Genomic DNA, 27,989 nt, shown 5'->3' with positions numbered 1-27,989 from the left:
ACTCCTTTGATTCGCTGTTCATGTTTTGCAGATAAACTTGTCTCATCTGAGTAAAGAAAGGAAACTGCAACTAGACACCCGTCATTCAACAAACACAGTGAATACATCTTTCAAAGAAAAGCGGATTTCCCTGGCATTACTACTGTCAACTGTACATATGACTCTTCTGATGGAGTGATGGGTCATTTCGGTGGTAGGAATTCCACAGACTGCCTTGTTCTCCGAAGTGCACGTTTTAAGAAGATTAATCATACAACCTCAACTTGAAGGAAGCCAAAAATGATTATAAATGAAATGGCAGGCTTCCCTCCACACTGCCGAGCCACTGTTGCTCGAGACGGCTATAGCTTTATATAACAAAGCAGAATACTAATTCAGATGAAATGAATATAGTTTGGTTCCCTGCTAAGCAGGTATTAAAATGCTTCTGTACAGAAGTGTATACTGATAACATCCTGTTTTATACTTCATCCATCTGATTTCTTATGTACACTTGGGGGAATCCGAGACTTCATAGAAAAGAGGTGTGGAAATGATAGTTGTGCAAAGATCCCTGTTGCAAGAGCAGAAATGAGAAAGGACAATGCATTTATCATTGATTGTTGGGACCCGAAAAAGCCAAAGCTGGTGGTGTTACTGCTTCAGACAGCTCTGCCAAAGCTGGTGGTGCTACAGTTCTGCGAAAGTTGGTGGTGCTACTGCTTCAGACAGTTCTGCCAAAGCTGGCGGCGCTACTGCCTCAGACAGTTCTGCCAAAGCTGGTGGTGCTACTGCTTCAGACAGATCTGCCAAAGCTGGCAGTGCTACTACTTCAGCCAGTTCTGCCAAAGCTGGCGTGCTACTGCCTCAGACAGTTCTGCCAAAGCTGGCGGTGCTACTGCTTCAGACAGCTCTGCCAAAGCTGGCAGTGCTACTGCTTCAGACAGTTCTGCCAAAGCTGGATGTGCTAGCTAGCGGTAGACATTTTTGCCAAAGCTGGATGTGCTAACTGGCAGTGCTACTGCTTCAGACAGTTCTGCCAAAGCTGGTGGTGCTACAGTTCTGCCAAAGTTGGTGGTGCTACTGCTTCAGACAGTTCTGCCAAAGCTGGTGGTGCTACTGCCTCAGACAGTTCTGCCAAAGCTGGTGGTGCTACTGCTTCAGACAGTTCTGCCAAAGCTGGCGGTGCTACTGCTTCAGACAGTTCTGCCAAAGCTGGCGTGCTACTGCCGCAGACAGTTCTGCCAAAGCTGGCGGTTCTACTGCTTCAGACAGTTCTGCCAAAGCTGGTGGTGCTACTGCTTCAGACAGTTCTGCCAAAGCTGGATGTGCTTGATGGCGGTGCTACTGCTTCAGACAGTTCTGCCAAAGCTGGCGGTACTCATGCTTCAGACAGTTCTGCCAAACTGGCGGTGCTGCTGCTTCAGGCAGTTCTGCCAAAGCTGATGGTGCTACTGCTTCAGACAGTTCTGCCAAAGCTGGTGGTGCAACTGCTTTAGACAGTTCTGCTAAAACTGGTGGTCTTACTGCTTCAGACATTTCTGCCAAAGCTGGCGGTGCTACTGCCTCAGACAGTTCTGCCTAAGCTGGCGGTGCTACAGCTTCAGACAGTTCTGCCAAAGCTGGATGTGCTTCTGCTTCAGACAGTTCTGCCAAAGCTGGTGGTGCTAATGCTTCAGACAGTTCTGCCAAAGCTGAGTTCTGCCAAAGCTGGTGGTGCTACTGCTTGAGACAGTTCTGCCAAAGCTGGCGGTGCTACTGCTTCAGACAATTCTGCCAAAGCTGGCAGTGCTACTGCTTCAGACAGTTCTGTTTGGTTTTAATGACACAGGGTATGCAGCTGAGTACAGCCAGATGGAAAATCCAAACATGACCCCGAGATAAATAGGCTACAATCATCTTTAGATTTCCATAACACATCCTGTGCAGCACTTATTGGATGGTGTCCAACAATGCATTCTTACCTGCAAGCTACTACATTATGAGAAGGGTTTTCTTCTGACATGTTGCAAACAATCCCTCTGGAAGGTCAATGGAGACTGGAAACTTGTTATCATTCATTTGAAGATCCACCGCAGCACAATGATTCAGGCACCAACAAAAAAGATCCCACGAGCCAAACCGGAACAAGAAAGCACAAGGAAATTTAGAATGACATGAATTTGATATCAATGTACTCTTTAGCTGAACGCCCCAGGGGCATATAAAGCAAGTTACAATGTAAAAAGAAAGATTTGGGAACTGGAGGATTCAGAAGGGAAGCACATGTGTGTATCTAACCTCCAAATTGCTGAAAAATGATCTTAGCGACTAAAGAATCAAGTGCCAAAATAGGACACGCTGATGATATACAGTACAATGGCACAGAATTGAATTATTTTTCTACGCCATGCTATTCATGATAAGAAAGGAAAAAGTGACATTTAAATGGATGTCAAATATGATGAAGGCGTATACCTACAAGGTAAGACAAAAAACAAAAAATATGTTGGTTCTAAAATGATTGTGTGATTTGTTTAAGTATGCCTATAAGTGTGCACAGCACAGGTCCGTGTGAGAGGGCTGTTTCACTGCAGACATGCACCAATTTTGGTTATTGATAAGGATTTGTTAGCTTTGCAAAAATGCATCAACAAAAAACAATAAATCTACCGAGAGAAGAACGCCTCTGCCAAAACGCTCCCCTTGGTTGATAGACAATAATGCAAAGTGAGGGGTAAAACAAGACACACAATGGCGTGGAGCCGAACAACGGCATTTCTTGTGTCATGTGTCAGCAATATCTATACCATGGCTAGAGGCCAAAAAAGAAAAACACTGACACGTGCTGCTGGTCTGCTTCTTAGTACTTGGGTTTGTATCGGTTCTCTGAGGTCTCTTCAACTAAATGTCTGGACTGCTTACTAAAGGAAACGCCTGTGGCACTATGGCAACCACAGGCAAGGTGGCTGCTCACTGTTGGTGGAATGCTGACCATACTGAAAAGCCATGCATCCTTAAATGATGTCACTTTACTTGTCACGGCAGCATATTTGCACTGACTACGCAGAAGGCAGATATACCTAATTCACGAAAAGGTCTTCTGAGTTATGTCTATAACTAATATTAACTGTTACACTGATGCCCCTGCTATTCATTCAGTAACTAGGTTTGAACACTTCCCCTGCATATCAATTTGGCTTGTGTAACCACCTGATGTTTGGAATGTAACTGTGGGGACCTCAAAATGTTTATGTGCTCTCACACAACCCTGCCACTGGGTTCCAAAACGAATTACACTCTGGGTGTTACAAATGTGTTTGCTGACTGTCTGTCTAGACCTCCCCTGTGTGTTTCCGAAATTAAAGATTCAGAAGATGATTCATGGGCAGCTGTGGCCCAAGTGTCTACTAGACCCAACCTAGACAGAAGTGCATGGCAGAGGCCTATGAACAAGATTTGGAACTGCAGACAGTGTACAAGTACTTCCCTTCAGGTCGACTTATACAGCCAGAGGAAGTCGGCATGCAGTTCCATCAAGTCTTTCCTGAACTGTGGGTAGACAGTGGTTTTATATTCAGGGTCTAAAAAATTATACCTCCAAAGAAAGTATGTTCACACATATATTATACATTTGGGGAGAAGTTTAAATGCTGAGCACATGAGTGATGGTGTTATGCGGATGACACTCAGATTTCCTTCAGGCTCCCCTCAGCCTCCTCTCCTCTCTCGCTCATTCCTGACTGTCTATCCGCGATTCAGAATAGGTGCACCTCCAACGATCTCTGCCTTAATGCCAGTAAGATGGAGATGCTTCTCATTGGCACCCCTGCCCCTGCTTTCCCTCTCTCACTATGGCCACCCGTCTTGGGTCCTCTTCCTTTGCCTTCCTGTGAGGCAAAAAACCTTGGTGTCATCTTCGACTCCATTCTTTCTTTCTCTCCTCACATCTCGGATGTCACCAAGAAGTCCCACTACCAGCTGCACCTCCTCAAAGGGACTCTTCCCTTTCTCACTTCTCTCCAGAAGCTCACTGTCTCCAGAGCCCTGGTTTTCTCTAGGCTGGGTTACTGCAACAGCTTCTTTCTCAATCTGCCTTCCTCTTCTCTCCGTCCTCTGCAACTAATCCAGAACAGGACTGTAAGATGTATCCTTGGCCTTAAGCGCATGGACATATCTCTCCAGCCCTGAAATCTCTCCACTGGCTCCATGTGGCTGCAAGGATCAAGTTCAAGACTCTTTTCATTGTCCACAAGGCTTTCTGAGGCTGGGGCCCGCACTACATCCAACGCTCTCTTCCAAAATATCTTCCTTCTCGAGCCCTTCGCTCAGGTACCTCAAAGTCTCTATGGGTTAGAGGCTTCTCCAATTAGAATGTGGAGGTAGATCTCTCTCCTCTGCAGGTGCCTCCCCCTGGAATGGCCTCCCTGCCCCTCTCAAAGTTGAGCAGGACCACCTGTAGTTCCGGAAGCAGCTCAAAACGTTTATCTTTGCCTCTGCTTTCTCTCTCTCCCTCCCCTGATGACCTACCTGACCAACCTGTCTGCTGTACCGACTGGTTGCTTGGCTACCCTCAGAGTCCCACTGGGTACCAGGCTCTTTCTTGATCAGTCACCCTTGCACTGCCGTTGGGCTTACCACGCACTTTGGGGCTGTAACTGTAGCCCTACAGTCCCTTGTTCTCCTTGCACTACCTAGAGCCGCACTGCCCTGGCTGCACTTACTCAGCGCATTGCTGCCCTGTTTCCTCTCCCCCGTCCCTTGCACTTTCCCCCTCCCTTTCCCTTTCTCTTTGCACTTCTCATTCTTGAATTTGCACAATCAGAATGACACAAGGCCTAGTAAGATCGTTTGTCTTGTCTTCCCTCTGTCTTCCCTCCCTTGTCTTGTCGTGCCTAGAAACACTTGTGAACAGATGCGTTATAAATGACATCTCATATCATATATCTCAGGTCACCGAAGATGGATGTAGATGTAGATGATGCTGTCAGGTGGTGTTTGCCATGTGCTGAAAGGGATACAACACACATTTTGCATGAGGTACCTATACAACCAGTCCAAATGCCCTCAATTCCTTGGTCAAAAATAGCACTTGACATTGTGGGACCTATTTCGGGTATGCCCCCTGATAGTGGAATCATCTTTGCCTTCATGGATTATCATTCTAAGGGTACTTGTGTGACTTGATCTCCAGACAACATCTGTCACTAATTTTCAAAGACACATTTTTTTTAAAGAGGGATTTCTGACTACACATCTTACTGATAATGGAATACAATTGAGATCAGAAGAATTCAATGAGCTTCTTGCCACAGCGGGGTTGACGCAGGAAGCCACTGCATTGTATTGTCCCAGACAAATTGGACTGATAGAGAAGTTCAAAAGGATGATCAAAGGAATTCTACAGATAGCCAGTATCTACAATCGCAGTGCTAATGATCTAACAAGCGACATGATTGGGGTTTATCATACCACACCACACTCTAGAACACGTATTATGCCTTGTGTTGCCTTGAGAGGTGGAAAACCTTTATATGAGTTGGCCAGTGAGTGTCTTGGTGTGTTAGGTCCTGCAAGTGTGCATTTCAGGGAGCTTCTCAGAAGGTCAGAAGATTGTCAAGCCAGATGGTGGTAGGAAACACTTAAAATAGGAGAGTTTGTCAGAATATGGAACCTCAAGCCAAATGTAGGCATAGGTCCTCACCTGTACCCTAAAATGAGAGTGGCAAGGTTAAAGGAACAGTAGTAATTGTTGAAGATGGTAGCAAATGGAGTCAAGGTCAAATAGAGAGATGCAGTGACAGAGAAAGTATGGCAAGGTCTGCCATGACAAATGTGCTTGAGGAGGATGTCGAATGTGTACCAACCCCTATAAGAGTAGTTGGCAGGTAGTGGGTTGTATGGATGTTCCCCAAAGGACCAGTGATCAAAGTAGTGAACGTAACATTTGTAACATTGTTCTGAATTGCGATATGCATGTTGAGGAACGTGAACAACAATATGCCATGACCAGATTAGCAGAAGAATCAAATACCAGAAATTCTCCTGTAGAACAAAGGTTGGGCAATATGCCTGGCAAATTTAAGGACTTTGTGTTTGGTTGGTTTGCATGAGGGGGAAGGTGTGTGGGAACCTCTGAAGGCTGCCAGGCTCTCACACACCCTGCCACTGCGGCCATGCGCAGACCTGGTCATTCTATGCCGCTCCTCACGATCGTCGCGTCATCGTCACCAACGTCATTTGAATCCTGGGACGGTTGCATGATGAGAGCCCGGGAGCAGTGCACCGAGATGAACAGGACGCTCAGTCATTGGCAGTTGGGCCCTTTGTGTCAGACTTGCGCAATAAACGTCTATCCACCTATGATTGTCATTACAACAGTAACCAACTGTTGACAGTGAGCCACCTTTTTGCCGAACCTAGAAGCTTGACATCCTCATGTCTGTACTCAAACCACATGTTCTTGGCATTTGATCGGCAGATTCAAATTTTTGCAACGTGTAAAAGGGAATTTTCTGCGGCTGCGCTCGTGCAAGAGATGATCTGCCGTCACTATTCACTGCTATGCACTTGCACGTAGTACTTGCATCAATCTGAGATTGATGCAAGTGGATGGATGACATGGGACTTCCCATGTATCACACACCTTTCTGAGTCAGGAACGCAGCACGCTTTCAAGCGTCATGCCCAACCTACCATTGCTTTGTGCAAATTAGTCATTCTGTAATTCGCTTCGGATACATCTCCAGATGTGTGATATCACTGTGTCACTATGAGATCTGTGATCCCCCCACTGCGACATCAACAAAAGGAGCAAAAAGAAAAGACTATACCAAAGTGTAATATGCGTGAGCTCTGAACCCAAAAGAGGCAGGTATGGGCTAGCAGTGGCAATGAAAGCACCCTGTGTGCATATGACACATGAAACTGGTGTGTTTTGTGTTTCATTAATGGGTTTATCCATGTGTTTCTGGTTATTCTTGTCTCCTTATAATTTCTGCGATCCACAAATCTTGACCAATGATCTGCAGTGTTGGTGCCTGCAGGTGTTGGGTTTGTGAGAATGGCATTGCAACCAATGGAGACATGTTTAGTTAGAGAGTTGTAGCTTGTTGAGTTATCAGTGGGCTCTGTTGTTGGTATTAGTCAATATGCTGATGGGTAAGAGCATTGCATCGCCACTGTTCTACATAGCCACATGGCATGACACTTATCAGCCTATCATTACAGCTCACACAATGGTGCATGTCATAACTTTGTCAATTGTGTGTGCGTGTTTGTAGTCAACATGTTTCAGTTTACATTTGATATGTATTAGCTTTAACAAATAGATTAAGAACAGCACACCCTACTTATATTGTGTCTCCTGAATTTAAATGTCTAATGATTAGAGCTTCTAAGTGCTGTAATCGCTGTCAATTGTATTACCCACTGTGGTACTCATTTTATAATTTTTCCTGGGGAAAGGGCTGTGTGGAGGGCAGTTGTGTTGGCACATGCGTTGCAGGTTAAACATGGAAATACAATAAAGAAACTGCTGCACTTCAACAATCACTGAGCTACTTCAAAATAACACATTCCCAACACAGACGGACATTTATGATCCTGTTAATACCTACTGCCCACAGAAAAGTAGGTATTCTTTACTTGGCTGTGGCACTTGGTTGCCTCACCCTACAACCTCAACATCCTTAAACGTGCAATAATCTCCATCACCCTTTACTCCAAGTAAAGTGATTGAGAAGATTATGATTCAGACCTTGTGGCGGGGATGACCCTAAACCCATGCTGCCCTCCATACGTAGCCAGTCACCAGTCGAACAGTGTGCCCATTCATCATTGGTTCATGAGCCACACTGATACCTCCCATCACCCACAGCAAGACCCATGATTGGCTGTTCACCACCCTACCTTACCGTGCCACCCACTCCTTTTGAAACTGATGGACCATGGTGTCCCCCCCGCATATATGGGTGGGAAATGGTGCCTAGACAAAGGACGAACTGGTTAGGCTGTTCGACAGGCTCTGCATCACCACCCTCGCCAGTAACCTTTGGAAAATGGTGTCAGTATGTCTCCTTATGGCAGCGTGGTTGAGTTTCTCCCCTATGCAACCAACCCCCTTACTTGCCACCCTCTGAGCAGATTCTGGGTCCCTCCTTCTCCTTTCCTCCCATCTGGGCTAGTGCTAGCTCTGTGCTCCACCCGTGGGGACTGTTCTGGGCCTCTAGCTCGCCTGCCTTCCAACAACCTCCTCCGTCATAATTTGTTCTGGGCACTGTTTTTCCTGGAGCATCACCTTCCAATGCCCATCGAGTAGAGTTCTGTATTGTTCTCACTCATCGTTGATATTTCCCTACTAGTTTTATCCACATCCACCACCATCACTTCTTTTTGTTGTAAAGAACCCAACAACGGGGCTGCTACCCTCATGCATGGTCCTTTGTTTGCTTCTTTTATTCAAAGCCTCTCTCTTTTCTCACTAATAAATGCACAGGCACTTTACACATGGTTATACAATGAGCAAGGCAGTTCCATTACTGGGATATTTATGATAGTGGATTACTGAAGAGCTGGGTGGTACATAACCTTAGTGATGGAGATGGTTGATGGTAACATTGAAGGGTGGTGTTGCTGAATGACATAGGCCATGCAGGTAGCAAATACAGTGGAGAATATACAATAATACAAAATAAATGCAAACATAGAAAAAGGTCTATAATTAAACAATTGGTTTGGGAACCACGAGGGTGGTGGAATGATGGCCATGCAAATCCCTGAGACACCTTTCATGGGTAGGATGTAAATCTTAAGGGCAGACATGAATCCTAGCACTGTAGATATAGCCTGGTGATCAGCAGATAAAGAATATAACAGTGCAGAACGGGACGCAATACATGATGGTCATAGGGCAGTGAGTATTTGGAGGCCTGGGATAGTGAGAGTGAGAGGATAACAGTAAGGGATAGCATTATAAAGAGAGGGTGAGGTTAGTCCATGAGGAGATACAAAGACAAAATGAAGCAATTTTAGGTGAACGTGTCGGAACTGGCTGTATTTTGTTAGGCAGGGTCCTGGATGTACATAAGCCATTGACTGGGCGTAGCTGCTGCCATGTCTGTGGGCAGGGCAATGCGCTGCTCCCATGATTAGAGAGCTGACACAGAATGAGTGCTGATTGGTTAGCACACACATGAGACAAATAAGGCACTGGGCCTCATTACAAGTTGGGTGGTGTGTCTTAAAATCGGTGGTAATGCAGTGATAATGGAGTTACTGCCACATTACCACTGCATTACCGCAGCACCCAACTATGCTTTTTGTGGTGGAGTATTGGAAAACCTCCACCATAATGCTGGAGGTATTTCTGCCACCTTATCATCAAAATGCAGCCACTTTGGATGAATTATCGCTCGTGGAATTACCGCTGATAGTAATTTTGCTGAAATCGCCATGGAGTCCTATAGACTCCATAAATGGGGACTACCACCACTATACCTCGACTTCTAATCTGGCAGTAATTCTGCCAGACCAAGTGGCCGTAACAGTAAATCGGTTTGGTCTTATTTAGCTGATTTACTGACAAAATGTAATGAGGCCTTGAGTCTAATAGGTCAGGCTCATCCAGGACTCTGGAACTCCAACACTTCCCTGTTGCTGCTGGATGCATGGCAAATGTAGGTTGGGCTAATGGCCTTGGAGCCTGAACAGGGAAGCACCTGGGCAGGGACTTGCTGATTCAGCTAACATCACAGTGTGCGATAAGATCTGCTAGATCGGTGGTGTGTACCATGGGCGTAGGTAAGCGTTATGGAACATGTCTTGAGTGGTGTTATAAAGCCATGCCCTTCAAGGCCACAGGATGTACTGATCCAATATGGCTCTCTGTCTCTAAGGTGCTCAGGAAGGATAACCAGCTGTTTTAAGTTATGCTGGTGCCCACAAAGCAGGATTGTATGGAAGTTCTATGACTTGGCTGGGAAAAAAAGCACATGATGGACTAAGAATCAATACAACCAGGGGTCTAGCGATTACCTCTGGTCTGTTGAGGAGTCTGTTGAACACATCTCAGGAAGCTATGTTGGCCTGCCTGCAGAACTTTACCAATCATTGTTTTGTGGATTCATTGTGATGACTGGGAGCTTGTTTTGGTTGATCAGTCCTCTGGAGTTTCCTGATACAGGTGATGTTCTCGTTCTCATTATCCTCCCTCCCCCAGGTGCTGTGCTCTTATGGAAGTCTATCTAAGATGAGGAATCTTCAAGAGGAAGGAATCCATTATAAAAAACAAATTACTTACTGCTTGGTAATGTTTTTTTTTTTTTTTTGGCAGATTAGTCCTTCCGCACACAGAATTAACAGCACCCTCACTTACTGCTCGTCTTGACAGGTAGATCAAACACATGCTGTTCAGCATTCCCTCAGCTCCTGAGTGCTAGGGAAAAAGGCAGAACTGATGTCATGGGACGTGGCTGGCTCTGTAAATAGTAGCCCCAACATGCCATCCTTCCTAACATCCTAAGTGTTAGGGGCTTGCAACAGCACTGGGTGGAGCTCATGCAGAGCCACGCTGCATCCGCTGGTGGTTGAAAACGCTTATGAAGGCTGCTGGAAAAGATATATCTAAGATGATGAATCTGTGGGAGGAAGGCCTAATCTATCAGAAAGAACATTACTGAGAGGTAAGAAAGTGGCATCGCAGCTACTCCTCTAATTTTAAAACCCTCTTTCGTAGTACTCTCACTGCATATCTTAAAGCAGTGGTGAGTGCAAAAATAGTTTATTTTGGCCATACGGTTGAGAGACCTATTGAAAAACCGAAAGCCCTTTTAGATTTAGTTCAGTCTCTCTCTACGCCAGAGACAGGACAGGCTGTGGTGTGGCTGTTCAGGTTTTATGTGACTCCCTTTCAACTTTCTTTGTGACAAAAATGTCTGCCATTCAGGATAACATAAAAGTTGAGGCTATGGCATTTATAGCTGTTACGGTTCTTGTGAAACCTCCCCCAGCTAAAGGGTCATGGTCCACATTTCCCCTTTTCTCTAATCTTGATGTTCTGTCAGCTATTCAGCGAGTGAAATCTGCATCCCCTGTGCATACTATACCTTTGGCTCTTCTACAAGAGGCGTCTGGTGACTTAATTACTCACATCACCTCAGCAGTTAATGCCTCATTTGCTACTGGAGGGATCCCGCATTCACTTAAGCATGCCCTAGTTATTCCTCTGCTTAAAAAGCTTTCCCGGTATCCGGAAGTGCTGGCCAACTATCGCCCTATTTCGCTCCCACCATTTATGATGAAAGTTTTGGAGGCACTGGTATCTCCCCTTTTATCTACTTTTCTGGAGTCCTCCCTGTATTTTGATCTGTTTCAATCTGGTTTTCGGCCTGGTAGAGGTACAGAATCTGTTTTGAACTCAGTGATGGACGACCTGATGAGCCTGGTAGATCAGGGTGGTCTTGGAGCAATCCTGCTATTAGATCTGTCGGCTGCCTTCGACACTGTCGACCGTTCCCTTCTTATTTCCCGTCTATCCGAGGCCAGCCTCTCTGGCCAAGTCCTGAACTGGTTCACAGCTTTGCTGGCAGACTGTTCTCAATCATTGTCTCTTCACCCTTTCCGCTCTGCCCCGGCCTCTCTTTTCTGTGGGGATCCCCAGGGTTTAGCACTGTCTCCTATTTTATTTAATATTTATATTAGATATCTTTTGCTCCTCATTCAGTCACATGGGTTTCGTTATTATTCTTATGCTGACGATACCCAGATTTTGGTCCGCCTGGATCTGACTAAATCTGAAACTGCCAACCGGCTAAAAAAGTGTCTTGAGGAGCTGGGGACATGCATGACATCGAATTGGCTAAAGTTAAATGGCAGTAAAACCGAGGTCCTGGTTGTAGGTACTACATCTCCTCAGCTGTTCTGGCCCTGTCGATTTCTGGCCTTCATCCCTGGGCCCTCTCACCACGCCTTTTCTGTCGGTCAGGAATTTGAGGGTGAGGACCTCTGCAACTATGGCCATGGATGAGCAAGTTACTGTGGTCTGTAAAACCGGCCACGGAAAACTCTGTGTTCTTCAGAAGGTCTTCCCTTTAATTCCTACAGCCTGTCAAGCTCAGGTGATTGCAGCTCTGGTTCTAAGTGTATTGGATTACTGTAACTCACTTTATTTGGTGCAGCCTGGTTATCTGACTGGGTGCTTACAGTTACTCCAGAATGCTGCTGGTAGATCTATCCTGCGCCCCCCTTTTGGAGCCCATATGACCCCTCTGCTGAGACAATTGCATTGTCTTCTGGTTGTTGACCGGATAATGTTTTAAGTCCATGTGCATGGTGCATCAGACATTTTACGACATGGGAGTGGAATATTTGCAAGCCAAGTTTGTCCGCTAAATGCCCACTCGTTCTCTCCAACCACAAGCGTGTGATGGTTCCTCAGTTCAGGTTAGCTCGAAAAAGGGGCGCGCGCCTTCTTGGTGGCAGCCGCCAAAGCAAGGAATGACCTTCCTCTTGCTCTGCAGGGGACCATAGACCACTTTGCTTTCCGTCTGACACTGAAAACAATGCTCTTCTAGAAACAGCAGTACCACTAATGACTCCTCACTTCTCCAGAACCATGATGCCTTCGGGCGTATGTGCGCTTCAATAAATTCAGTTAACATAAAATAACATAACATAACATGACATAAGTAACTTGTTCTTTGGAGCGTACTGCGCTGAGTTGAATGGAGGACATGGCCTGGCAAAGATAGAGTGACAAGGAGTATGACTTCTTTTTTCTGGTTGGTGGTAGGTAAAAATGGGGGAAGCAAGAGTGTGGTGGGCAGAGATAGTGAAAAGAATAAGCGAGTAGTTAGCGAGGGAGTGACTGATATAGAGAGTAGACACGTTTAGTGGGAAAGAAAATAATTTAAGGTCAGTGATTGTTCAAGGATCTCTCTTGCTGATTGTATGAGGTAACCAGAGAGTGGTCAGAAAGAACGGAGTAGCATTGGAGTGAGTGGGCCTTAGTCATGTTATAGAGCATAAAGTCACTGTAGAGAATAACAGGGACATCAGAGGAAAACGATTCAAACAGTCTAGGATGAAGTAGTGAAGAATTCCAGCAGGGTAGTGAATGAGAATGATAGTAGTGTGGGCTGCTACATGAAGCTGAACAGTAATGGGTTTAATGGAAGAGGGGAGATAGTGGGGTAGAGCAGGGTAGAGGGAAAGGTCTTGTTAATCATTAAGCCAACTTTGAAAACTCACTAAGGTGAAGAGTGTGGGAGCAAGTAGAAAAACCAGCATGTAAGACTGCAAGCATAGATGTTGTCATACGGGCTAATTCTGGTTTCGGTTGTGGCCCTCAGTGAATCATGGGGACAGTAAGAGCCAAAGTATTAATTGGAAAGGAGATCGAATTGCACAGAGAATGGGCTTCCCAAATCCCCAGAGTTAGGTCATTGGCGAGGGAAGAACAGGTAGAGAAAAAGGTGTTTCACATAAGGGCAAATGAGAGGAGTAATGAAGATTAAAGTGTGATTGGAGCATCTAGAGTATTGTTTTGCAGTGATTGAAAGGATAGTGAATCGTTTTCATTGAATACAAAACAAAGTTCTTGTGTTTTATACTGTAAAATTTCTATACACTCTCTGGGTGCATTCAAGTTATATTAACAGTTCTCATCCTGAGCTTGTGAAAGTGTGCAGGGGACGGGAGCTCCTCCATTGGGAACTTACTTTGTTTTTGTATATTTCACAACCCATATGCCAGGGTTGACTGTTATCTCCCCTGCACCTTAAATGTTCTAAAAGCATCATTGTGCTATTTAAGATCTACTCAAATTTACAAATATTTTAAAGAGGATTGCATGGTGAACACATCTGCGGTTTCATATACTTACCCTTCAGTGGGGTGGCATATAGATTTCACTAGCACCCATTTATCCTAAGCTCCAAAACAAAAATTAGGAGATGTCATTCTCCAAAATTAACACCTTAACAGATAAATCAGCTACAACCTTGGCATTTAGCGAGGAGGAAGCCAACCGAATCCTGGGCCTAATTGAAGACACCAACAAAGAGAGTACCAGTGATAATAATCCAGAAAGACTAATTTTCAAATTGAAAAAATTGATCCGAAGAGGAATTTCGCAGAAACTCCATGCTTCAACTCTTGCACAATATTATAAAAGTAAACGCATAACCAGAGGCCTACGGGTCTATTTATGACCGACACTGTGTAAGGAAAATCAAACATTCGTCAAAAGATGGGAACAGATACTAAATAAATGTTCACTAGACCTTATCCTACTGACTATTGAGGAGCTGTCCAAATCATTATCAACAATAAATCAAGAAATTGAGGAAGTCACATTGCAACTCTCTAAATTAAAAACAGGCGAACAATTGAAAACCATATTGGAAGATACAAACAACAAATTAGATTCCTATGAAAGTGACATAGAACAACGAAAGATAATAAAATTCCGCAGAGACACCGTTGACTACGCAAGGGATATAGTTTATTCGTGGCAAGGGTTTTATCAAAACACCAGGCCAAATCCTACCAGACCAGCAAGACCACAGGGACCAACTAATAGCACTGCCAGCAGTGAAGCCACAAGCGGCGAAAGGGATAACACTGAAAGAAATCCACCAACAAGTCCTAGAAGACCCGATATACCTGAAAGAACAGTACCAACACCACCAGGCCCATCGACCACCCCGATACCAGAAACGGAGACCAACCCTCAGAGGGAAAAAGAAAACAAAGTCAAAGGAACAGATAAGAGATTCAATAATTTTGAATATTTCCAACAAAATTCTCACAAAGAGCCAGATGGATACATTGAATTTAGGCATCTCATTCATTCCAACTAACAATACCAGTGTCTTTGAAGAAGAAATCAATCTTTTCAAATTGATCAGAAAAGTGGAACTCAAGGTATTCTTTGATGGTCTACCAGACCTGGGAGTAAAGAAACCAACATCTTACTACTTAGAGATGAAAAACAAGACTACATTCCACCCTCAGGTCAATCATTCTGTCATTAACCTGTTCAATTTAAAAACTACAAAAGACATCAAATGACTAAAATACAGCAACACTAAGAAAATTAATATTAGGAGTCATCAACTTAAACTTTTCAAAGAATTATCAGAGGACATTACAGTCACACTTAAACCAGCGGACAAGGGTGGAGCACTGGTTCTGATGGACACAAGCTTTTACAATAAAGGCTGCCTCAGACTCCTACAAGATCAACATACATACATCATCTTGGACAATGACCCTATCATGTCTATTAGTACCATGATCAAGGAAACAATTGATAAAGCCTACGACGAAGACGAAGATTGGACATCAGAACCTACAAGAGATTGTCTCATCAAAAAATTTCCGATCACGCCAGTGTTCTACGCACTACCTAAAGTGCATAAAAATCTCAGACAACCGCCCTTTCGACCAGTAGTAGCGGGTACAGAAAGTATCTTTCATCCACGTGCAATCTATCTAGACAAGGCTCTTCAACCACTGGTTTAAAAAAACAATACTTACCTTAAAGACACTGCACACTTTCTATGGGTACTAAGAGAGATACGGACTGATGAAACAAATGTAATACTATTCACACTGATGTGAATAGTTTATACACATCAATACCCCATCAAGCAGGAATAGAATCCCTGGAATGGTTTCTGCTTAGGCAAAACACAACAGTCATAAATAAAGTCTTTGCAATAGAACTGATTAGGATCATCCTGTACAACAACTATTTCAGATTTAACAGCAAATACTATCTCCAAATATCAGGCAAATCCATGGGCTCCTCTGTAGCCCCGTTTTACGCAAATATCTTTATGTTTCACTTTGAATACCACCACATTTTGGATAAGGAACCATGAAAAAGCAAAATCTAATTTTGGAAACGTTTCATAGACGATATATTTGGCATCTCGCAAGGTACGACAGAAGAATTACAAGAATTCCTATCCTACATTAACAACTGCCACAAGGGCATTACCTTCACATTGGAAATTGCAAAAACTAGAGTACACTTTTTGGACATACAAGTTGAAAGAAGAAATACAGACTTCTACACGAAAATCTACAGGAAGCCCACAGATGTTAATAGTGTCCTACATTTTGGAAGCTTCCATCCACTCCATCTGAAAGACAATCTGCCTTTTTCTCAATTCCTTCGGTTGAATAAAATCACATCTGACCCCACAGAATTGCAATTAGAACAGGAAATTATGAAAGACAGATTTAAGAAAAGAGAATTTCCTACTGAGATAATTGACAAAGCATTAGTACGCACTAACGCCATAACCAGAGAGGATCTACTACAGGATAAACCCAAGAAAGACACCATGAGACCTATCCATACCTTAAAATATTCCCGCCAAAGTTTTCAAGAAAAAAGAATAATCAACAAAAACTGGGATTTGATAAAATCAGACGCAAATTTAAACAGACTATTCCCTGACCCGCCAATGTTGGCTTACAAGAGGGGCAAACACTTTAAAGACAGCCTAATCAGGGCAGAGAGAACGAAGAAACCAACACAAACCACATTAAGAAAACAGAAGACAGGAACACATGCCTGTCTCAATTGCCAACACTGCTCCAACCTCATCAAGGGTGACCACATAAGACATCCTAACAGCGGCAAGAAAATAATGCTAAAAGACTTTGCCACTTGTGAAAGTAAAAATGTGATCTACGGACTAAAGTGTCCATGTGGAAAGGATTACGTGGGCAAGACCATTCGCAAAGCATGTGAGAGATGGACTGAACATAAATCTAATATACGAACAGGCAACACTAAATCCCCAGTTGTCAGACACTTTAAAGAAAACGGACATAACATATCCTAATTAAGATTAGTGGTACTTGAGGTGATTCGAGCAGCCCCGAAAGGGGGAGACTTGGACAAATGATTGGCACAAAGAGAACTATACTGGATCCATAAATTGGATGCCATGACCCCATTAGGCCTAAATGAAGACTTTTACTTGGGTCCATTCCTATGAAATATTCCATTACTGATATAACTTAGTCCGATACACAAATCCACCAATGCAATCTTTGTATATAGGTTACCTAGAAAACCTAGCTACCCAATGGATCCAGGTGGCATAAGGGGACCCATCACTGTTTAGACTGTAAATCTCCAATCATTGAGACAGACCTTTTATGTGAAACATTGTATACATTGACAAAAGTACCAACCAGGAATTATCTGTTCTAGAGAGCACTTCAGGATAAGCCCTAAATAGAATGTATGTCTCGAGGATTTGTTTTAATTTGTATAGGAGTTCTTTTTAAATCGGCACAATATTCAAGCATTATTGTCACAAGCATTATTGTTCCAATTTTTGAACAGAGCATATTTCTGCCCATAGGAATGTAAGCCTTATTGACAGGTGAGTTGATTTACGAATCATATGTTTAGATGGGCTCTTATGGTATGCACCCCTACATAATAGAACTTTCCCATAGAACTACAGGAAGGCTTATCATGTGTAAATCTAACCACCCATATCCCATCACGAATTTCCTGTAAACATTCATTTAAACAGTCACCACCTATGTCAGACCCTTTTTTCTTAACCCAGACCAGGGATCACATATGGGCACCATTCCGCCCGCAGGAGGCGTAAGCTCATAAGCTTCTTTCTCTTAATTCACACCATGAATTATTCTGCTATGTTGTAACCAGCATCTATTTTTTCATTCCTCTAACTCCAATTGAGTCTCGCGATCAATAGTTACAAATTTCCTCAATAATATTTTTGTGTACAAGATGGACATTATATCCTATGACGTCCAATCATCTAGACGTCACACTACTCTTCTAAAAAAAATTATTGTATTCGCCTTACCATCGTTATTCTTGTTACGCTCGTAACGCACGTATATAACAGTTTCCTAATGTTTACATTAGTGACACCCATTGCTCTGATTACGAGCACGGGAGCGGACTAGTCATTCACGGTTTTCGGACTCAGGAGGTAAGCACATCTAACTCTGCCCCTATTTTCTACTCTACTCATTCTTCATCTACCCTAAATACACTTTCTTTATACTTTCCTGACTCTAGATTACGTCACGACCCAGGCTACTGAGACGTTTTTCTACTTGTGTTCTTCCCCATCATCCGGGGTGAAATTATGATTATTTACCTTCATGGTTACAACTTTCCTAACCACATGGGTAAGCTTGAACTTTTGTGATGAATACTTTTATGTAGAGGTGTAGCCATTCCCCCATGAATATCCATTTCTTTTAAAATCTCTGTTTATGACCAGCTTGTCCCATTATGATGAACCTCACGGCTACTTGCAATTTACTCATAAACATAATGTTATTACTACAAAGAACACCTTTATTAGGCAATAATATGTTAGAATTATCTAAATGAAAACATGAGCATTATACAGGGTACTGTTTTTGAATTATTCGCAGCAGTATATGCAAAACTGACCACTTGAAATCTTTATTAGGTGACCTTGTTTTGGACACACTTGATTATCCGTTGAAAAATAGACCGAACTACTATGATGTTGAATAGCTGGGTGAATATTTTCTTTGTTGATGAAATGTATCTAAGTGCTCTATACACTGATGGAATTCTATCAGAGAATATATGTGAACAGTATATATTTAACCATGAATGCCTTGGAGAACAAGTTACCATATGGATAATTATATGTTTTTTTGAAATTTCCCTTTAGATGTGATGCATTTTGTTGCATATGCCCCTGAAGAAGAGTTGAATTTCTCGGAAAGCGTTGGGCAATCTATGAATTATTGAAAATTAAAGAAATTGAAAATATCTTCAATTGATGTGTTGAGGTTCTTCATTGAATACAAAACAAAGTTCTTGTGTTTTATACAAATTAATAAGTACTGTAACATTTCTATACACTCTCTGGGTGTATTCAAGTTATATTAACAGTTTGGCTCATCCTGAGCTTGTGAAAGTGTGCAGGGGACGGGAGTTCCTCCATTAGGAACTTACTTTGTTTTTGTATATTTCACAACCCATATGCCAGGGTTGACTGTTATCTCCCCTGCACCTTAAATGTTCTAGAAGCATCATTGTGCTATTTAAGATCTACTAAAATTTACAAATATGTTAAAGAGGAGTGCATGGTGAACAAATCTGCGGTTTCCAATTCATGATTATAGAAGGTTGACCGGTTTCAGTGGCCTACACAGTTACTAGGCACCTTCCTGAGAACCGTCTCTGATCACATTCAACTTGGATGGTTTCCCGTGTAACATTTAAAATTAATTATATACAGTATAAATACTTGCAGGCCGAGGTCCATCCCATACGGGACCCTAGGACAGATTTGCTCTCTGAGCATAGTAAAGAGATGAGAGCACAATAAACTTTAATTGCGCACCAAAGTTTTTCTCCATAGCTGGTTCACTCCAATTTTTGGTTATTAATGCCAACCGGGGCGTACTTACAGTTATCAGAAGCCGGCAAAGGCTTGCTCCCCTTTGCTCCTCCAATAATTATAATTATAATAGTTGCCATCAAGTGTTTGCATGTCCCACCTGTGTGTTAATAAAAGGGGACATGTGTAACAGACTGATATCAATCAGGAGTGCTCTTTTATAATTAAGCCACAGTTAAAACAAGAAATTCCTTTCAAAAACTGGAAACATTATATATTCTCTCTCCTTGGATGCACTGTGTGAGTGGTGGTCCATTATTTGGGTGAATGCAGCATAAGGCTCACTCATCAGTCTAATTGTGGCTGACTGTAATCCATTCTTTGCTTTCTGTGCAAGTACTAGCAAGTATGGATGCTGTGGTCGTCCCTGCAGCCATGTGAATTTTACTTTTCCTGACTCGCTATTATAAAATGTCATGGCTGGATGTTCATTTATTCCAGGGCTGCACAACTCTGTGTGGCTAGATGGATCGCCGCTCGCTCACTGTGCAACAGTAGTTGCAACTGTAAACTAATACTGGTTGTGGTGTCCCCATGCAATATTAAATGGAGTTACCCCGCTTGGTGCTCCCTTGGTGATATTTTTCCTCTCTGTCTCCTTCCCTGGCCGCTCGTGACCAGCAACCTTTTCTGCCGTGTTTATTTAAGCACTTGCGTTAGTTGCCATGGGTGTTGTGGCAACCTGGACACAGAGGAGGGACTGTGCCTGTCGGCGCCTACCCCTCTGACAATTCCTAAGACTCCGCCGGAACTGCTCTGATACACCAATTTATGAAGAACAGGCACAGCTTCTATTCACAAGGCTATGACAAGGGAGCTATCCAAAAAGTCTCCTGAAACATGCCCATAAACACGCAAGGAATATCCCCCCGGACGTCACCCTCCAGCCAGGACAGAGATGCCCCATTGAGGAATGTATTACTGCAGTGTTGAGTGACTCGCCTAGAGTCAATGATTTAAAAATGGAAATTAGGCAACTCTGGCCAATACTGAATGTGGGGAGCACAAATACTCTGCTACCAGGATTCGCAATTAACAAGCGAAGAAGCATAAGAGATGCCTTGGTGCATTCATACCCTGCAGTGAGGAGGAAGCACAACCGACACTTTGGAATACAGTCAAACCCATAGGGCACTCTGCATGCCGGTACTCCTCAGTATGTGGACAAACATTGCAATCCACAGAAATTGGTGTGGGTTGGCGATCTCCATGGCGACAAACACACTTCACGAATTGTAACAGTGCCAACACTATATATATGGTACCCTGCCGGTGTGATTTAAAATACATTTGAACGACTAACAGACCTGTCAGGAAAAAAAGGGTAGAACACAAGTCCTGCATCAGGACCAAGAATATGACTGCCATGATGGTTGAACACTTTGTAAGAATGGGGCACACAGAGAATTACTTCAAATGGACTATTATTGAGAAGATCACATGCCTAATATGCAGTGGGAATAAAAGTTCCTGCTCTTTAAAAAAGAACAAACATGGATCTTCAACCTCCATACAGACACCACTGGACTGAATGAACAAATCCCCTGGCAGTCTCTTGCTGTGAACTGATTGATTTGGCAGCAAAATAGAGGATCCAGCAAAGTTGGCAATGGACAGGTCGATCAGAGTGAACACCTTCCCCAGAATGGTAGCTAAAATGAAGCATGTGGCTCAGACGCAAGACATTCACCCTGGAGCAGCTGACATGAAGAACCTCCTGCAGAATCCTGAGAAGAGACACATACGCACAGGATATAGCCTATGCAACTGTCCTATGTGGACTTGGCTAGCCATAGATTGATGAATATCCACTTTGGGCTCTGTAGTAGACATATACTGCATAGGTGCCACCAAAATATGCTACTAAAACTGAGCCAGCCTGGGCCGTACTGTAACTAAATCATATTCATATTAATTAAATGGACACCAACTCCTTAGTAGACAACTATAACGGAAAAGACACATGTAATATTGTGATTAATTTAGATAAAAAATGGGATCTATGTGTTTAGTGGCATTTAATTGCGTTAATTGTGGTAATGGTATAAGCTCTCAGTGGTGTGTGTAGTTAAGAATTTCAAAATAGAATTGACAAAGTATGGCATCCCTGTGAATGAAACCAATTGAGTGCCACCACTGTTGTATGTGAACACATACTCAGGCACATCTCTATAAGATGGTGGCACGCATCTCCAGTGCGGATGCACTGCCTGAGTGGCGCGGACAGGAACAATACCTCCTCTGTGTACAGTTTATAATGACACCCACAACAACAAACACAAGTGCTTAAATAAACGCTGCTGAAAAGGTCGCTGGATAGTCATGAGCGGCCGAGGAAGGAGACAAAGAGGACAATATCAGTAAGTGAGCACCAAGCGTGGTATGATATGATATGATATGGCATTTATAACACACCTATACACAAGTGTTTCAAGGCGTGACAAGGCAAAGTGGGGGGAACAGAAGGAGGACAAAAAACAACTATCTTACTAGGCCTAGTGACATTCAAATCGCGCAAATGCAGCAGAACGGGGGCGGACAAGTGCTGGGTGAGTGGGAGGTTGGACAAGTGCAGGACAAAGGAAACAGGAAACAACAAGTAGTGCAGCTAACGGGTGGCAAGTGCGGGTGTTCAGCAGTGCAGACAACAAGTGTCTAGTAAGTGCAGGAGAGAGAACTGTAGGGTTACAGATACAGACTACAAGTGCAGGGGGTGCCAAGAGGCATTGGGGGTTTGCAGCTGGACAGGCAAGGGCCTGGGCCCAAATTCAGAGGGTGACCAGTGCAATATCAGACAGGAGATCAGCAGGGGAGATGAAGAGAGAAGGCAGAAGCAAAGAGGAAGGTCTTGAGGTGCTTCCAAAACCGGAGATGGTTCTGCTCAAGTTTCAGAGAGGCAGGGAGGCTATCCCAGAGGCAGGTGCCAGCCGAAGAAAGAGATCTGCCCCGAACTCGTTACTTGGAGAAGCAACTGACCCTCAAGGGGTGGATGAACGAAGAGCTCGAATAGGAAGATATTTCCAAAGAGGGAGTTGGAGTTATTGCGGTCCCAGGCCACAGAAAGCCTTGTGGACAATGCATAGGATCTTGAACTTGATACTTGTAGCCACTGGGAGCCAATGGAGAGATTTCAGGGCTGGAGAGATACGATCCCTGGGCTTGAGGCCAAGGACAAGTCTTGCAGTCCTGTTCTGGATGAGTTGTAGAGGACGGAGAGTAGAGGCAGGCAGATTTAAAAAGAGGCTGTTGCAGTAATCAAACCTGGAGAGAACGAGAGCTCTACAGACAGTGAGTTTCTGGGGGAAAGAGAGGAAGGGAAGAATACCTCTTGGGAGGTGCAGCTGGTAGTTTGACTTCAGAGATGTGAGGAGAGTGTGGAGTCAAAGATGACCTTGAGGTTCCTAACCTCACAGGTGGAAGAAGAGGGACAAGGCGGCCAGAGAGTGACAGGAAAGGAAGGTGCTGAGGAGGATCTCAGTCTTACTGGCATTAAGGCAGAGATCATTGGTGGCACACCACTCCTGGATTGCAGACAGACAATTCGGGATGAGAGAGGTATAAGAGGCTGCAGAGGGGAGCCTGAAAGCGAGCTGAGTGTCATTCGCATAGCACTGAATGTTGGAGCAGAGAGCGGCAATGCAGTGAGCGAGAGGTGCCAGATATTGGTTGAACAGCCTGGGAGAAAGGTTAGACCCCTGGGGGAAACCTCAGGTAGAGCGTGAGATAGAGGAGAGGAAAGACCCAAGTTGGATCTGGGAGGGTCGGTCCGAGAGGAAAGAGGTCAGCCAGGCCAGAGCCTGATACAATGGTAACTCCATTTAATATGGCATGGGAACACAACGACCAGTAGTAGCTTAAAGTTGCAACTAATGTTGCACAGTGAGCGAACGCCAATCCATCTAGCCAGACAGTTATGAAGCTGTGGAAGAAATGAACATCAAGCCATTACATTTTAAAATAGTTAGTCAGGAAAAGTAAAATGCACATGACTGCAGAGAAGACCACTGCATCCATACTTGCTAGTACTCGCACATAATGCAAAGAATGGATTATAGCCAGCCACAATTAGACTGATGAGTGAGCTTTATGTTGCCTGTACCCATGTGGCAATGAAATAGTGGGCCGCCACTCACACAGTGCGTACAAGGAGAGAGAATATATAATGCTTCCAGCACAAAAAGTTTATCAAGTGAATTTCTTGTTTTAACTGTGGCTTAATTATAAAAAAGCACTCCTGATTGGGATTGGTCTGTTACAAATGACCCCTTTATTAACACACACAGATGAGACATGCAGACACGTGCTGGGAACTATTGGAGCGGCATAGGGGAGCAAGCCTGTGCCGGCTCCTGCTAACTATAAGTATGCCCGGTTGGCATTAATAACCAAGAAAGGGAATACACCAACTATGTAGACATACTCTGGCCTGCAATGAGTGTTTATTGTGCTCTCATCTCTTCACTAGGTGCAGAGAAAAAACCTGTCTCAGGTTCACGTATGGACCAGACCTCACCCAGCAAGTATATATCAGTTTGCAAATAATAAGAAATGTTTGTCAAGGGATTTGACCCATGTTGAATCAATAGACTGGGTAGATGTGGGGATGAGCTGTCGCCGCCCATTATTCTATCCAAGAACAAACTAAATCAATAGACTGGGTGGATGTGGGGATGAGCTATCGCCGCCCACATTCACGCCAGAATAGGAGAACTGCGCAGTGGCACGAGACCACGCCAAAGATACAACCTTCTTGTGGGGGGTTCCACATCACCACTCTACTGTAAGGATGCCATCAAAACAATGTTAAGCAAGGGCCCTATACTATCAAGCAAAAGACCACTCTATTGAAATGCAGTAATTCAAGACAACTCAAAAATGGATGCAGTACCGACAAATTCCCCAAGGTGGCGCTAGCGGTCTAAACTCTGACAGGGAAGCTGTATTTAGGAGTGGCAGGGGCAGGGACTTCAAAGCTTGTTGGTTAATTGAAAATCTTAGCCACCTGCTGTTCCCAGAGGCCAAGAGGCTGGGAAACCTTAACACCTCAGAGATTCCCACACCAGGAGGCAGGATATCACATGACCCTGTTGATTGATTGAGGAGAGACTTCCAGGCAGCCTGCGGGAGCCCACACAAAAGGCTCTTTCTGTTGAATGGGGTATGTTAATTTTGACTGTTTCCTGTCAACAGCCCTCTGCCAGCAAGGAGAGACATGTGATCACTGACCCACCCAGACTTCTGGAGACGGACCCAAACACTTGGGGAGTTGAATTGCAACAAATATATATTTTATAGAAATAGTGATAACTTATTGTAACCAAATGACAGGAATGCACAACTTTGAGAGTCTTAGTTTGAAAAATGCCCCCACGATTTGAGTCCAAACTCCAATTTGTACCATGTTCTGGGGCAAATCCCCGCTAATTATGAATATTGTAGACAATGTATTTCAGCTAGAGACATGGAAAGTTACTGGGATATATGTGGAAGGGAAATGTACCTTTGTATAATTTTTGATGAAAAACCAATGTTGCAAAACCCACTAAAATCGAAAATAAGTTGCCATTTTTTAATGCAAGCTCCTAGAAACGTATGTAATGTGTGTATGTAATGTTAACCACTTGTGTACCTGGGAAATATGTATTTGAATCAAATATAGATTTGTAGGCAAATTGACCAGAGGAGGATCCTCTGACCCATAAACAGACCTCATCACTCTGACTCACAACCCAACTCCCCCAATCATGGGAGAGGGGAGAATTGGGCCAATGACAAGTAGAGAGGGGCAGGCTCAGTTATGCCACGCACACACCCACTTCCAAAACACATAAAAAGAGACTGCTGGGACAGGAAGAGACATTCAATTCCATTTGCTGCGGAGCATGCTGACCGACGACTTCACATCCAGAGATCCAACACTTAGACTTCCAAGCTAAACATAGACTACAGAACTTTGAACCTAGAAGGCCCACTGCAAGCAAAAGTATTCTCAGCAGGCCTTCAGAATCCAGCAAACCTAACCAAACTATTCAACAGCCGGGCGAGCTGTTTGAATTCTTTGCCAAGAACTGTTGCCGGAACCGCAGACCAGACCCAGACCGCTGTGTGCAGAACCGGTGCCTGATTGACCCGCCGTATCCAGAGAGGCTAGACCAGCAGAGCAGAGCTGACCCAGACGCTGTGAGCAGAACCGCCCAGTCCAGTCCAGTTGACCAGATCCGTGACAAGGCCCATCCATTAAAAAATTAGGGAGTGTGTATCCGCCAGAACTGTGCAGAACCCATTCTCTTAGTTAAAATAATCTAATCCAAACTATTTTAACCTAATTAGAACAGCCTCCTAGAAATCGTGTCATCTGTCATATGTAAAGCTGCACAACTGTCACCTGTCAATTCTGAAGCTGCAAGCTGTTACCTGTCATTTTGAGTTTTACTTTAAATCCAAAAATCTACCTTTATTAAATCGTCCGTATCTCTTGAACCGTTTGGGCTAGGAATGAAATTTAACTTTCTAGGCTTTCCAACGAACCTAGAACCGACTTCCTACTCCTTATAGTTTTACTGCAATCGCGATTCACGCACTCGCAAAATTTACCGCGATTTGCGATTTGGCTCAATTTCTCCACTTGTCAAAATAGCAGCTCCATTCTTTCCTTTGTTAAAATCCGTTTGCAACCTGGTAATAACTCATAGAGCATTGCTAAAGTGAGCTGAACTAATACCAACAAGCATCTCTCACTCACCCTGAATATCTAGAGGGAATTAAAAGCATTTTTAGCACATTTCTCACTTCATTGTCATCACATTCAAAGCATTTTTGGGCCTGTGTTTCAAACCTCTACCTGTTTTCCTCTAAACTTGCTGGGGGGGAACTGCATTTCGTATTGCATTTTGTTGGGATTCTTGAAGACTGTGTGCTTTCCTTCCATTTCTTACATTGCATAGGGGGGAGTGAATTGTCAAGGAAAAGTGATTACATTGTCTTTTGTTGAAGTCATAACAAGTTATTTCTCTACTGCATTTTATTCCACCTTGCATTTCCTTGAAACCATCAAGCATTTTCAGCTACCTCATCCTCTACACTACTCCTAAGTAACCAAATCAGTGTACCCCTGTAACATTATCCATTGTTGATCACGGTCATATTCTGAAGTGTGATATCAGTTATAAATTTATTTATAAAGTGTGATAGATATATATTGTTGAATTGTCCAAATAAACCTTTTAAATTTGCAAAACAAACCTACTTCTTGGCTCAGTGGGGTCAGAGGGATTCTAAGAGGGGGGTGTTATACAAGGGTTGTCATCCAGAGTACTGAACTGGACATAAAAATACATCAATAAGGGTTTTCCTCAGCATCCCAGACTAGGCATTGACTTAGCTGTAGTGTTGATTGAATATCGCTTACAGAAGTGGGGGCTCGGAGCCGGGATATTCTGGGTTAGATTTACCACTTGTGCAGATTAATATAGTGTGCCAACTGACCAGATACACATATCCGGTTAGATCACCACGCTATTTTACACTGTGAAAGCACCCCTCAAAGCAACGCTCTAAGGAAACGGTCTGTTTTGCAAAATAAAATACAAACTTCTGTAAGTCAGGAAGGAACTCAAATTCCAGAATGACGACCTTGGTATATATGAAAATAGCCAGAGAGCACTTCTTACATAAGCTATTTGTGAGAGGTGAGTGGACTCATCAGGACCAAACGGTCTGGTTGCAGGCAATCGCGCAACAGGTCGCTGAAACAGGGTCAGATATATGGAGAGATCAGGGTCCATTACATGTGGCTCTGAGTGAATTATATATGGCTCCTAAAGCTAAAGATGAACACGACAAGATGGTTAGGATAGCGGCATATTTGTATCTATATATGGGAGCCATGCAGGACAAATGTGCTGAAGGCCAAGATCTGGCAAGTAGGCAACAGATGGCGCTAGAAAAGGCCCAATCTGACCTGGTCTCTTCTGAGCAGAGGCTGCAGAGGAGCCAGGAGTCAGAAAACGATAGTAGGCAGTATATCATTAAATTAAAAGAGGACATGGATATACTGCAACAGGAAAAGACAGACCAGGATACCAGAATTCTGGCTTTGCAGAAGGAGCACCAAGACAGTTTGGACTCCTTACTGCAGAGCCAGAAAAAGCTGGAGCAACAGATCAATTTCAACAGGGCATGCACAGAGCAGGTAGCCACCTTGCAAATCCAACTAGACAGAGAGAAAGAGGAAAGCAATAAATTGATTTTGAAAGACCTGGATACCCAGGCAGAGTTTGATGAAGAACGCCAGAAAGCTGGTGCCTTTCAAAGGCAGAGGGACGACCTGGTGTCACAAATGCAGGCTCTTGGTCAGGAAAGGGATACCTTAGGCCAGGAAGTCTGCCATTTAAAAAGAAAAATTGAAGAAAATCACTTGGCCCTCCAGGGGCTGGGTGACCTCCAAAAAGAGCATCAGGGCTTGCTAGATCACACCAGGAGGGTGGAGGAGGCTCTGGCAAGAAAGGAGCAGGCCAGTAGGGATGGGACTGAGGAGGTAACCCTCCTGCAGCAGAGACTGGCCCAGTACTCCAG

The 27,989-nt window shown here is 43.8% G+C and overlaps 1 protein-coding gene across 15 annotated transcripts in view; it reads left to right on the top strand.

Moving 5' to 3' along the window:
- JAKMIP3 (Janus kinase and microtubule interacting protein 3) overlaps positions 1-27,989 on the top strand; it is a 2,072,678-nt gene that overhangs the window by 1,920,176 nt on the left and 124,513 nt on the right. For 14 of the 15 annotated variants that reach the window (XM_069611426.1, XM_069611425.1, XM_069611424.1 and 11 more), the window contains one exon: positions 32-2,443. The gene's annotated coding sequence lies outside the window, so the exon portion shown is untranslated. Of the gene's footprint in view, positions 1-31; positions 2,444-18,680; positions 18,744-27,989 lie in introns of those variants that run through there. The other variant, XM_069611427.1, reaches the window with a different exon arrangement.

The sequence above is a fragment of the Ambystoma mexicanum genome, chromosome 8 (assembly GCF_040938575.1).
Source record: "Ambystoma mexicanum isolate Mex_15411 chromosome 8, UKY_AmexF1_1, whole genome shotgun sequence".
NCBI classification, from domain to species: Eukaryota; Metazoa; Chordata; class Amphibia; order Caudata; family Ambystomatidae; genus Ambystoma; species Ambystoma mexicanum.
The sequence above is the reverse complement of the archived record's forward strand: the minus strand, read 5'-3'. Positions and strand labels throughout refer to the sequence as shown.